Source organism: Amblyomma mixtum, chromosome 2, assembly GCF_055824585.1.
Source record: "Amblyomma mixtum isolate Tamu chromosome 2, ASM5582458v1, whole genome shotgun sequence".
In the NCBI taxonomy this organism is placed as follows: domain Eukaryota; kingdom Metazoa; phylum Arthropoda; class Arachnida; order Ixodida; family Ixodidae; genus Amblyomma; species Amblyomma mixtum.
Window position 1 is genome coordinate 202,401,717 of NC_143013.1, and position 14,029 is coordinate 202,415,745.

The window sequence follows — 14,029 nt, forward strand, 5'->3', positions numbered from 1 at the left end:
TGTGAACAGACTTATTGAGATTTTTGCGTCTAAGCTTATGATACCTACCTACGATGCGTACGTAGCGCACGTGGTCTTAACGCTGCTTTACGCACGTTTGAAACCGGTGCTAAGGTCTCTATGCGTATTTATTTAGTCCTAGCCGTTTCTTTCAAGCGTGCAAGTGCACCTAACAACTAGTGAACACCGTCATGTTGCCATAACCTCACACAAGCACAAGAGTTCGCTGTCGAGATATACTATGAGTAACGTTTGTTGCTGGGCTAGTCAGGTATGCATGTTACACTTCATGAAATATGGCGCTACAGAACACAAAACACACGGACGGGACGTATCGTCGGCCTGTCTCTTCTCGTATGCTTTGTGTTTAGCAGCGCCTTATTTCTTGAAGTGTAAGATGTACTATAGGTGCCAGTAACCATTGCCTTTGCCTTTTGCAATATTTGCGACTGATATCGGCATGAAAGTATTGTAAGACCTCATGTAGGCTTCGATCCTAGCGTACGAGCTCAGCGGATTTTCTTGTGCTCGCAGAAAGCGGGCTCACTTCGCCAGCAAATGTTCCTAAAGGTTGAGTGAGCGGTGCTGCTTCAGGCGATGGGTTTCTAGACGGCGCCACAGTGGCGCCAGCATAGGACTGCTCGATTAGGTCGGGTGCGCCGAACGTTGCGTTTTCATGAGCGATGAGCGCTAGCAAACGCATGTACTACGCGTTCTGTAGCTCTCTGCCGTCTTATCTCGCAATAACGAGCTGGATTCCTAGATTGGTATGCGCGCCTGTAGTAGCTGCTTTGTCGGGACGTTACCACATACGTGCTACATCACATTGCCTCGATACGGCTTAAGAAATTTTGCTCGTTCCTGAAGCTGAGTTCAATCTCGCACGCCGACACGTTAGTGGTCACCTGCTAAAATTGAGAGCATGGAAAATTATTCACGTTTAACGGTACTGCCGTCCTGGTATGACCTCGCCAGTTTCCGCGTAAACTGTAAAGCGCATCTGTTTCTTGTGGCGTTAAAAGATTCCTCATTTCTGCGTGTCTTGGGAAGACAAAAAGTTTGCTAACAGTGATAGAACGCAGTCACCTTTTCAAGAACTGAGTAGCAAAGGTGCGTTCGCAGCAGCCTTCCATGATGATTTCTTTGTCTCAATGAGCTTCCGGCTCCTAGAGAAGAAACCATTTTCAAGTTTTCGCCGTTTACGATATGATGATTTGAAATTTTATTTTCGATGTGTTCTTGCTTCGTTCGTATTTCTGCAGTGCAGGACTTGCACAGACTGGTAAGCGTGAAGAGTGACTGCGGGTTATCTAGACTCGGTGTAGGAAGGGCGTCTGCTCTTGGAGTACATGCCGGAAATGAATACGCATAATTTCCTGGGAGACGTTCGAATCTAGCGGCGGTCATCTGCTTCGGCTACTGTTCTCAAGGCAGAGGGTCTCTTTTGGACGCCAATACCGATCCGCAAGCACCTGTTCGCGCAGCTTGCAGTGTTTTTGTTTCGTTCAATATAATGGGTGTAGAATCGGTAGAAAATATCCTAATGTTTCATTAATATAGAATTTTTGCAGCAGATCATTCAGCCGCAGTTGCAGCTGCATCGCACTCCCGCCATGACTCTCAAAATTTGTGATGCTATGACAATCCTCTAACGTAGATTTGTAATCTGAGGCGTCTGAGAGAGATTTCTGTCCATCAGTATATTAAAGGATATCTGGAATCGTTGGTAAGGTAGCATGCATCTACCTCGGAGGGGAGGATATCTAGTCCTTGTTTTTCTTGTGAATGCCTTGGCAACAGTCTTTCATGTCAAGAGGCAAACACTTTGGGGACTCAGAAACATTGAGACGTTAAGTTACACTTTCGGAAGACGTTGCTGGGTGATGTTGCGCTGATATGACGCGCTCCAGATGCAGATACCACCTGCATAAACCGTGTACGGACTCCTCGGGGGAGACTGCTTGTTATAGCATGGTAATACTGAACAGGAAAGGGCTGGGGCCTGCTCTCTGAGGTACGCCCTTCTCTGGTCCATGAAGAAACGTTAGAAAAATTTAGGCACTCATAATATTTCCCCCTGTTTTAAATTGTTTTCAAACCACTTCTATAGTTTTCCTCTGAGGACAGTACTACCTAAAGCTACCAGTACGGCATGGTCAAAAACAGTTCTAAGGGGCCTTCAGTGAAGCAACACAGCTGTCGGGACGCAAACAACTTGAAGGTACTCTTCAAGTGATGAGACGAGGGCGTTGGCGCTACCAATCGCATGGATGCTTCGCGAACCCGGTTATATTCTTGGGGATACTCGTTTTAGCTTTCGAGGAAGCATGTGACGCGTTTCTAGATCATTCGCTCTATAAGTGACGCAGTTCCAAAGGCGAAAGGCCGGAAAGACACGTAACTGGCTGACTACTAAGGGCCGCATTTCTTTCGTTCGCGATTTTCGCTGGGTACGGGGCCCTTGTACGGAACCGGAATCTCCAGCTCAATTTTCCATCTGTAGTCGTAATAATCAGTATAATTACATCAACTGCACGATACCTGTCCTCCCTATCACCTACCCTACCAGGACATCTACCATCTATAAAGAAAATGCTGGAGTGTGTCCTAAACGAAGCATGGTTCATTATAGAGAAAACGAGCAGTTGCCCCACTTAGCACCGCGCGCTTCGTGAAACCAGAAAGAGAGCCACCATGAATTCCACTGCAAATTTTCGGAAATGAACAACCTACGTATGGGAAAACGGTCAGGGGGACAGCATGCTTTTGGAACTGTGGCTCAAAGAGCTAAGATGTGCTAACTATCAGGCATGTTAACTAATACTGAATTGTTAACTTATTAACTATTGCTGACAGGCTCCTCAATTATTGAGAGGTGCGTAGTAGCGCACTTTAATTAATATCCATGTAAGTTTGTAGAATATCGAAACCGCGGTTACCCCGGCGCTGTGGCCCGACAAGTTTTGGCAAATTCGACTATAGCTCCGTTTCATACATCAGGTGCAACGCTGCCAAAGCTAGCGCTCCTTTTTGCGCAACCTGCATCCATGTCACAAAATAGTGCGTTGCATGTGGTGAGCGAAAAATAACAAATGCTTTGCCGGCAGGCTTCGTGGATAATACATATGTCATCACCATGACAAAAAACTCTGTTATTGCGAGCGAATCGATCGAGATCTGTGATTTTGTATTTTCCGTTTGTCGTATTTTTTCATTTCCCGTTTTCGTTGTCTCCGGAAGACTGGCCTCCATGTTTATTCTTTCCGTCCGGCTCCCTTTCACTTTTGAGAAAATGGCGTCCTGCTCATGCGCCTAGGCCACCTCTTCTGTACGCATTTTCTCGAAGGTTCGTACATCCAAGCTGTCAAGCAAGTAATTGCAAACGTGTACTTCCGCACCAGGATCCGTTTTCCGGAGAAGTCTGTTCGGGAAGTACTGAGTGCTGTGCACGAGGACACCGGAGTATCTGCCCGTACCGTTGCCAAAATCAAGGCGGAGCGTCTGTGTGGGCCTTCGGCGTCTCCGAAGAGAAGACCTCGCGACGTGAAGATTTCAGGCTCGCGAACAGTCAAGAATGACAGCTTCACAGCCCATGCCATCCGTCTGAAAGTGCACAGTATGTACGCGAAGAGGGAAGTCCAAACTATGGACAGTGTGCTAAAGGCTGTCAATGAGGACGACGACCTGCAGAACATCAAGAAAACGACATTGTGGAGGTTGATGAAGGACATCGGATTCACATTTGAAAAAAAAAAAAAACGGAACCTTGAGCTCATCGAGCGAAGTGACATCATTGCCTGGCGTCGCACGTAACTGCAGGCGATCAAGGAATTCCGTGGACAGGGCAGGTACGAGTCGTTCCGTACTTATTTTCTTACGCAGCACGTTTAGACTGACTTCACATAGATCTTGATGTTAGCGTTGCAACCTCGTAGTCGTAATAGTGACTGTTGATTCAGAATGACACATCTAGAAGAAATCGTCCTAACCACGTTGCTGTTGTGAACTTTTTGCGTAGACGTTACGTTTTACGGCCAGTTTTGCGCTACATTTGGTTGGGGCACGTGTCTGCACGGGTCAGATTTAATCGCTAAATACCAATTGGTGCTGCAAGCAAAAACAACAAAACTGCCAAAAATGTCGTAGCACGGCAATGTGTAGTGCCATCTCGTCGTCACCGCAGGAACGAATAAACACCCACCGTACACTGCCCGTTGCTCCGGCGGTGCGAGTTACTCGTGCTACTGCTGCGAACGTTGGCAATTTTTGTGCGCAGTCACCACAAGTGAAGAGATTTCAAATGTTGCCGAATTAATCAAGTACCCGATGCAAACATACAGTGAATATAAACTGGCTAACAAACGCCGCCTGGGGCGCGAAATATAAGCCCGAACAAGAGAGCAGTATAGCCGAGATAACTATTTTTCTCGATGGTCTTTGAGGGGCTCTTTGTGAGACAGTGGTCAGTAGTGTGTTTGTTGCAGTGCGTTGCCTACTTACTTGCTGCAGTGTGTTTGTTTACTTACAAGCATTAACTCGTGCACTCGGTTGTTTCGCATTTACAGTGCATCATCTACCTAGATGAAACTTGGATCAACGCAGGGCACACAAAAGAATACGCCTGGGAGGACAAGACTGTGAAGTCATCTCAGAATGCCTTCCTGAAAGGTTTAAGAACTAGATTGGCTGCGCCTTCGGGCAAAGGGGCCCGTTTCATCTTTGTACATGATGGGAGCAGTGCAACAGGATTCTTGGAAGATGCTGCTAACTTCTTCAGAGCAAAAAAGGGAAACCGCGCTGACTACCACTCTGAGATGAATGGCAACTACTTTGAGAAGTGGTTCACCGACAAGCTTTTGCCAAACATTCCGGCCAATAGCATTGTCGTCATGTGCAATGCTCAATATCATAGCGTGGCTGTTGAAAAAGCACCTACCAGCACCTACCAAGTCTACACGCAAAGCTGATATTCAGCTTTGGCTCACAAAGAAAGGGGTTCCATGGTCACAGGACATGGCGAGGGCAGAACTGCTGGAGCTTTCTCAAAAGGTAAACATACTCAGCGTTGTGTACCGCATCGACACCCTGGCGGCTACCCATGGCCACAAAGTACTTCGTTTACCACCGTATCACTGCGAGTTCAATCCCACTGAACTTGTTTGGAGCCAGGTGAAGGGATACATCGCAAGTCGCAACAAATGTTTCACTTTGGTTGAAGTGGAAAAGCTTCTGCCGGAAGCACTGGCGTCTGTAAGCTAGGAAAACTGGCAAAACTTGTGTTCACGTGGAGCAAGTTGAGGCTGAAACAAGGCAACGCGATATGATTGCTGGCGCTAAAATTGGACCGGTTGTCTTCAGCATTTCTGAGTCGTGCAAGTCCTCCTTTGATGAATCGAGCACTGAATTCAGTAATGAAGATTTAAGTGGCATCGAGGAACTTGTTTGACTTCTAATTGATGTGTAACACACATGCTACCGAGGGAAGAGAGAGGACTCATCGGCATGATGTGATCACCTTTGTGCGTGTGTGGGTGGAAACGTGAAATATGTGTGCATGTGGGTGTGTGTTGATCAGTCTACCGAGGAAAGAGAGAGTACTCATCGTCGTGCTGTGATCACTCTTGTGTGTGCATGCATGTAAAAGCACATGCTCATTAGCATCAAATTGTATCGGGCAGTAACTTGTAGTCTTGGTGGTGAGGATGCCGTGTTAATAGTGCTGTAAAGAAGGAGAATTTGTAAGGCAGTGCAAATAATACTTTTTCCAATTAGAATATGAGTAGTGGTACACGTCGTCAGTGTGTGTAGCTTTTGGAAGATTCATTGCAGAAGAATACAGCGGAGCTTAATCTAGCGTTGCGTCCATTATTCGAAAAGTATCTGAAAATTTCAGAGAAAATTCAATTTATTTCAAAATTTTGAACATGTACTGTTTGATTCGTTCGACTAATTGAACAGGAATTTATTCAATTTGCTGTCCAGAAGAACATTCACACACCGCCAGAAATAGGCCTCATTTTGTGTGTGAGGGTTGGGAACGGTATGTATGGATGTCTGATCTTCATGTCCTGAAAAGGGAGTCCTGGTTTGGTGTTGTCTTGCATTACTGTCAATCTCTGATCGTTTTGACATGTTATGCAGTGCCAGTGTTGAGGTAGCCAGTACTCTATGTTTTGTCCTTAACGTTTGGGTGGTGTGAATGACTTCAAGCTGGCTCTTGCTCTGTTCAGTGTGAATTTGTTTCTTTCGAGTCATGTCTTTGTTAGTACATGTCCCAAAAATTTTATTTTGTTGACTCAAAATGCACTGCTTTTTGAACCTTGTACAGTCATTGCTCCGGTTTTCGTTGTATGAAATAATGTTGTTCGATGGTCTGCTCATTTTTTTTCCAATTTTGGAGCACTTGACTGATTGTGTGTTGGTGTACCTCCACTTCACGTGTCCTTTAATTTGTATGCACAGTGATCCATGCCACTGGCAGTTTCCAGAAAAAACCATCTCTCGCAAACACGGCGGGGTCAACGTTCTGTATTGTCCTGTCTCATTTGTTGTTTGCTCTTTCGAAACATTTTTTTACTAGCGCTGTACAACCTTCTCTGCATTCTTACTTGACGCTCCCAAAGCTTGGAACTCTTTTTACCTGGCGGCATGAAAATCCTGCCTGAGAAGTTTCTGCCTTTCTAAGAGAGCAAGGAAATCGAGACAAGCTGACTTGCCTCTGTATTGCCTTCATATAGATTTATGCACGACAACAAATCTGCAACTCTTGAGGCAGTACTATTTTCCGTCACTGGGCGAAACAACACTATGTTCTAAATTTAACACTTAAAATGGGAAAACAGGCCATATCGAGGTGGTGTGTATAAAATAATTTGACCCATCAGTTTAAATATACTGCTCTTTTGCCGCATACAATAGCCTAGTTATAGAGCTCTCTTTTCAATGACAAAGGAAAACGCGCTTTGCTTAAGAACGATAAATATTTTAACACAAACAAAAGAATTGCAGATATGCATAAGAATGTTGCACATATACAGTCAGGAAATACGCGATTAAGAAGTCTAGAATGTTTTCTGCGCTCCTGTATGATAAACCAGTTCTAAATTAACAAACATCTTGCTTCTGAACTTTGCGATCAGTAAAAACAAATTGCTCTCGCCAATTCCTTTGGGCTACTCTACAGCACACTGCCAAAGTCGGTCCCACACTCTTTTGGCGAAGACTGGATCAGCCGCTAACCGGTTGCACGGAACAATTCATAATATGCCAGGTACCTTAAGAGGGACCCACAAAAGAATGCGTTCTTCGGCAACGACGAAATCGAAAGTTGCAGACGGCCACTTGTTAATCGGGCCACGGCGGAGCCCTCACCACTGTGCTAACTAAATAAACCCGACCAATGAACGTTATGTTTCCATACAAATCTCCCGCTTGCATCTAAAAAGTACAGTCACAATGCTGCAGAATCGCAAAAACCGCCACTGCTGACGAAAAGCCGGTGCGTGCTCACTAACAACGAATTTGGACAGCTCACATTAACGCGGTATGCATCAAATGAACAGATGCATGCAGTTCATTTCAAAACACGGCGTAATATTGAAGCGATTCGGAACAAAACGAGATTTCTCATTCAAGCCACGCGAAATGCAACTTTCAATGACGAAAAAAAAAATGCGCGGAAAAAACTTTCACCATGCGGGATTGGAACCCAGGAACACCCAGTTACATGCCGACTGTCCGGAGCGACGCCCACACGGACAGAACAGCGCGGAGTGATACACCTCTCATTATTATGCGAAGCATATTACAATAGGTAACCCAAGCCCTTCGTGACGGTTACACGCCGTGCACACCACGTGACACAATGACGTCACGACAGATGAGAGACGGGGCTCCAACTCGTGCCGTCGCTGCGGTTGCACGCCGTGCAGACCACGTGGTATGGTGACGTCACACCACGCGACACAATGACGTCACAGCAGAAGAGAGACGGGGCTCCAACTTGTGCCGTCGCTGCGGTTGCACGCCGTGCAGACCACGTGGTATGGTGACGTCACACCACGTGACACAATGACGTCACGACAGATGAGAGACGGGGCTCCAACTTGTGCCGTCGCTGCGGTTGCACGCCGTGTGAATCACATGGTATGGTGACGTCACACTCCCGCGCATTTCGAACGCGCGTTCACACTCGGTGTAGGTGAAACGCTCGCTCCACCGGGCAGGCGGACGCGGCTTCCGTGGCAATCCAGGCGCTCACCCAACGCGCGTCTCGGGGTTAGTCGGCGTTCCGCTGTAGCCATGCCGTTGTCTTCCCCCACGACGAAGGCTTCTAGTGGTTGTATTAAAATGACCAAGTATTCAACCAAGGAAAGCCATGTATTACCAAGCCTAGCCATCAATATGCTTCGCATCTGACTAGGCTTAACCTTAGCTAAGCCTCAGCCATTTTTTTTGGCGGACTACTTCCGTAGCCTTCACAGCGTTGCATTTGATGTATGAAATGGAGTATAGTTACTTGCACTCGAGAGGTTGCTTTGCCTGCAAGCTTTTCGAAAGCGCATGTATTTTGGCAAAATATAGCCAAAATTTGTAGGGTCACAACACCAAGAGTAACCTGGTTTTCAAAATTCTAGAAACTGATATGGATATTACTCACGGTGGGCTACATGCCTCTCAATAATTAAGGAGCCTAATCCTAATAGTTGAAACGTTCACTATTCAGTATTAGTTAACAGCATATCTTAGCTGCATTCTGATGCACTACTCCGTTAAATGTTATGTCGAAGAAAATGTTCTAACTCGAAAAGCCTATTTTTAAAAATTTTGTAAATTTTTAGGTGAAACGAACCGTATACTCTGTGGCGTACTTGAAGCGCAGGCCCACCGGCCACTCTCCTGTCTGTCACTGGCCACTGATGCCCTCACAGTACCTCTTTGTCGAAGCCACTAGCGCCGCCTTAGCAGCCGCCACGCGCTGCTCACCTGCGAGAGTAGCGTGTGCGTTATTTCCGCCTCGTTAAACGCCTCTACGAGGTGGCCTCGAACGGATCATTACCATCTATCGCTGTGAAGAGCCGTACATCGCTAGTGCGGGCTGCAGTTCCAACCGACAAGATATTGTTACGTGACGGCAAGCGATAAGAAAGGACTGCATGACCGATGGCGATGATATGATTTAATGTCTGCGAGCCTAGCACGAGCGCTCCTGCCCATGCCACTGCCCGCTTCGTCGTCTTCTAGTCCGTCACATGACTCGGGGCCACGGAGCGATCGTCCCGATTGCGCTAACTAGAAGAATGCCACAGACGATGACAAGCAGGACGTGACGATGGGCGTGGCAGAACATATGAACAGAGAAGAGAAGATGAAGGGCTTGCCGTCACGATGAAAGAGATGATGGGCGTGTGAAGCCAGGTCCACGAAGACTGAGGAGCAACCGGTTTCTGGAAGTCAGCGTCGAGGCCCGTGGACACAACCAACGGCAGGGACTGGGGTACTTGTTTCTCGTGTGAGTGTCGGTGGTCAATGGGTTCTCTGGTCAGTGGCGGCGGTCTCGATTCAGTGGGGTCGTAGGTCGTTGGGTCTTCTAGGTTCTCAGAGGGTTCTCATGTGGGCGGTGAGTGGGGTCACAGGGCAGTTGCGGCGGTCGTTGTGTCGTCGTGTCTTCTGGTCGGGGCTTGGGGCGGTGAAGAGCGGCGGCGTCGGGGCATACCTGGCAGGCTGGGGAAGCGCCGAGAGGTGCGAAGCCGTGAGCTTTCCACAGAAGACCTCGGTGTACAGCAGGCTCCTAAGCTCCGGGACCGGGATGAAGAAGGTACCCCGCACCTTACACCAAATGTTACGTGACGGCAAGCGATGAAGAAAGGACTGCATGACCGATGGCGATGATATGATTTGTTGTTGTTGTAGCCTACGACAGAATGGATATGATTTAATGTCTGCGAGCCTAGCACGAGCGCTGCTGATGATGATGATGATTTCCTCGGGCTGAATGGCACGAGCGCTCCTGCCCATGCCACTGCCCGCTTCGTCGTCTTCTAGTCCGTCACAATAGAATGCCACGACTAGTGCACACCGACGTGGCCATGCGCCTGCCTGTTCCAACAAGTGTGAGCATAAAGTTAATGGCTGTGCCGGAATGAAACATGTAAGGTAAAAAAGGAGAAGGGTTAAAGTGATTGGGCTTTCTCGTGGCAGAAAAAAAAAAAGATACCGGTAGGCGAGCCGCGCCATTGGGACGCTCTGTAGAAACTGCCAAGCGTACGGCACCCATTTGACCACAGATGGCATCTTCTAGATAGCGACATCATCAAGCCTACGCATCACTGTGGTCTCATGGTGAACTATGGAGGCTGCGGTTACAACTTACTGCGACAGCGACGCAAACTTAAGGCCGAAAGTCTCTTACAGAGCCATTGCTGGCGAATACTGGGACATTATTTTGAGAAAGGAAGTGATGACATCGATGGCCTCGGGTGGGTGAGCGGAGTTAGTGTCGATGGCCTGTCAAGTTACTTGCTGCGGTGTTTATTTACCCTTGCGGCTCTAAAAAATGCTGTGCACTCACTTCGTTTTTGTGCGGAGACATCCTGTATATCCTACGCCGACAGCTGTGCAAAAGGCGCCAGTACGGCAGGCAACAACGGCTTGTTTTGAAGCAATGAAGAAGGGCAAAACAGGCCATTTCTTCCGAGCAAGGACCCTGGCAGCTGTCAAGAAGGACAAATTTATAGACGCCTGTGAAGCGAAGCTACTGCCTCCAGCTCTTTTGTTCGCCGAGAAAAAAGCTCAGTCCGTGAAGGCGAGCGATGCTTGCCACGTGTCGTCGGAATTACAAAGAGGCAGGGTGCTCGAACTATAAGCATCATGATTCTCGATTCCAAGTAACGTTCAAAACAGCAGTACTCTTAACATGCTGGCTTTGCTTTGACATTTAGCGCGAATCGATGCGAGCAGAAATTGCACTTACGTGTCCACAAAGCCAGTTGAGCGGTTATGTTGCTGGATAGATACTGTGCCCATGCAGTGAAAGAACATGCTTTGCGTGCCTACAGAAAACGCGCGGGTGCAGTTGCACGTGCACACAGAATGCCAGCACAAACTTCCCGTAAGACAGGTCAGGTTCCTTTGTGATTACCCACGGCAGTATGGCCAGGTCAGAGAAAGTGACATTTGTAGACACGTGGTCATGTTGCGTCAAGAGGTCATGAATAGGTAGTGGTTAGTGCCATGCGTAAATGCTCCTGCGCGGCCACAGGGGCACAATGACGTTGTCACTGATTTCATTGTACTGGGGAAGAGTGAAAGGCATGGGGCTTTGTTCTTTCTCTCCCCCCTTTTTACCTTGCCTCCCTATCCCCCTTCCTACGTACAGGTGCGGCAAAAAAATACGGAGCACGCAAAAGGCGGCGAAACTAGGAGAAACTACATATACGTAAGCGCCACCGATCAACGCCAGAAAGGAGCATCTGACTCTCAGAGCCCAGCGAGAGAGCCCGCCGCCGCACCTCCTCTTTGCTTAAACCCTGTCGCTATCAATGTTCGAAATATGCTGAGCTGTTTAGGACAACAGCGCTTTCCTCCAAGCGGGTTGAGTTTAGCGTCGACGTCTGGTTTAGTTTATCGTCGCCGAAGCGACGGCCGCATGGCCGCGAGCGGACTATAACTCGCAGTGCCAGACGGCAGTCTTGCGCTCGTTCCCAGCGCGAGCCGTTCCTCGATGGGAGCGACGAAGTGCCTGCTGCTGTCAGCCGAATACCAGTCAAGCGGTGATGCTGGCAGGCCTGCGGAAAAATGTGGGTTCTTGCTACCGGTGTTCTCTTTGCGCATCCAAGCACAGATAGTTCATGACGGTACAGCGAGGTAGCGGGCATTAGGAGTTTTCTGTAGTTCTGCGACCGTTCCTGTACTCCGTATTATTCTAGCGGTGCCACATTAGAATGCTTTAGAAAAAGAAAGTTTAAATAACGGTGGCCTGCTACCATCATAGAGTTACAGACATTATCCGACTGACAAAGCCTTACTACATTCGCAGCCTCACCAAATAACAGCATCGCTGAATGGGGCGTCTATCCGCAAGACAGCAAAGGCAGTACAAGGAATACCGATGCTCACCCGTAGGACTACAGTTCTCTCTCTCTCGGCATGCATAACACGCTCGGCGAGCGCTTAGACGCACAGAGAGTTAACCATATAGGGCATCCGTTTAATATACCGCAGGCTGTGATATGCTCGTGCGGGTCGGCTAAGCGGTGCCTAAAACTATCGTTAACCACACCTGCCCACGACGAGCGGGCATAGATTTGCGTCGCATGTACAGCACGCAGTATACGAACAGAGAAGCAACAAGCCGGAAGATAACTCCCGTTGCGCTGGATACAGAGGATATACGGGTGACAAAAGGGGGCCGGAGTACATGTTGTTCACAGTCGCGGGCGCGCAAAAGATCAGCAATAGTGACGTGCCACTGGAGAGACAGATAGTGAGGCTCTGCGCTGTGGTTACGAACACGGCAATAGTAGAAGGGCCAGGTGTTCGCAAAGCACGGTGCCGCGCCAGCTGCGCGGTGCGATTTTCACTGTTCCGGTGATGCCATTGCTCTAGTACCATTTTTACACGCTATTGTAATCTCCGCTGCCAGGAGATGGGAAAGGAACCGCTGGGGTGCTGTTACCGACGGTTCTCCGCTACTCGTCTCTACTGAAGTTTACGCTAGCGCCACCAATCACCTCGAGCAGCCCGCCACAGCTAGAGCCCACCAAGTCGTCCACTCCAACCGGACCAATTTTATCGACCGGTAATCATCCTTACAAACTTACAGGAAGTGTGTGGACGGTTGCAACGGGACAAACGGAGTCACTACGCGGTATAAGTAATATGTCGCGCACTTGCTGCTTCTGCTGCCGGGACCGCATCATCTTGCTGCCAGTGGGCTCGACTGTCGCCGGGAATGAGCGCGCACAAGTGCTTGCCTGCGAGCAACGTAAGGAGGTCGCGTCAGGAAAGTTACGTGTCGGCGCGGATTGCCGGCAGGTGTTGAGCGGGCATTCCTCTTACACGAAGTATCATACGAGCGCCGTGAGGGCCGCCACATATTTCCCCCACCCACTCCTTCTTCGCACGCTCTCCAGAAATGAAACTGTCCTGTATAAGCAGCTGCAGAAAGACGGCCTCCCTTCGTTCTAAAAATGACAGGGAAGTCACTCCAGTGGCAAACCTCTCCTTGCCCTCTTGGGAATGCGAAGGTTTGGGATTGCGCAAACGCACGACAACCGCACACTCACCACCCCTACAAGAGCCTACAAGAGGACGTCGTCTCCTTTTCCCGGGCACCAGCTACAGCGGCTTCGGTATGAGAGTGGGGAGATTGAAGCCAGCGCTTGGCTTTTGAACTAAGAGGGACACTCTCGAAGGCGGAAATCCACTGCAGTGAAGTTTTCTCTCCACACGCCTTGCTTGAATATAGTGGCCTGTGTGCACGTGCTTTAGGTATTCCAGGTGTCCTAAGAAACATTTATCGCATAATCACTGGCTCTTCACCGCCCTGTTTTAATTTTCAACTAAGGCTGCTGTACTTAAAATGGGTGTTGCTCACAACTTGTCAAGTAGCATTAGCAATGGCAATTTTTGCTAACTGTCGACGAATGTGGGTCGATGAACCGGAGCACTTTGTTTTCCTTCTGAACTACAGTTTCAGTACTGTACGCGTAAGGTATACCTCGGTCTAGCTCGCACACAGGACTTAGAAGCTGCGAAACAATTGTCGGTCACTTGTCTTCGTTGTTGATTCGGAGAGAATGGTGTCGATTTCGAGGTAGCCTGATATCAACCAGGTAAGACTGGAAACAAGGTGTTAGCCATGTGAGGTAGTTGGTATCCGCTTGCGGAGGAACAGAGCAGAGGGGGTGGTGGCACACTATACGAAGCACTCTGCTGGTGTCGCGCCGAAAGGTGCACATTAAGGATCACACAAAAATCTTGCTATAGAAGAGTCAGTTTTTTCTTCTGTTTATAATTTTGGGCTCAA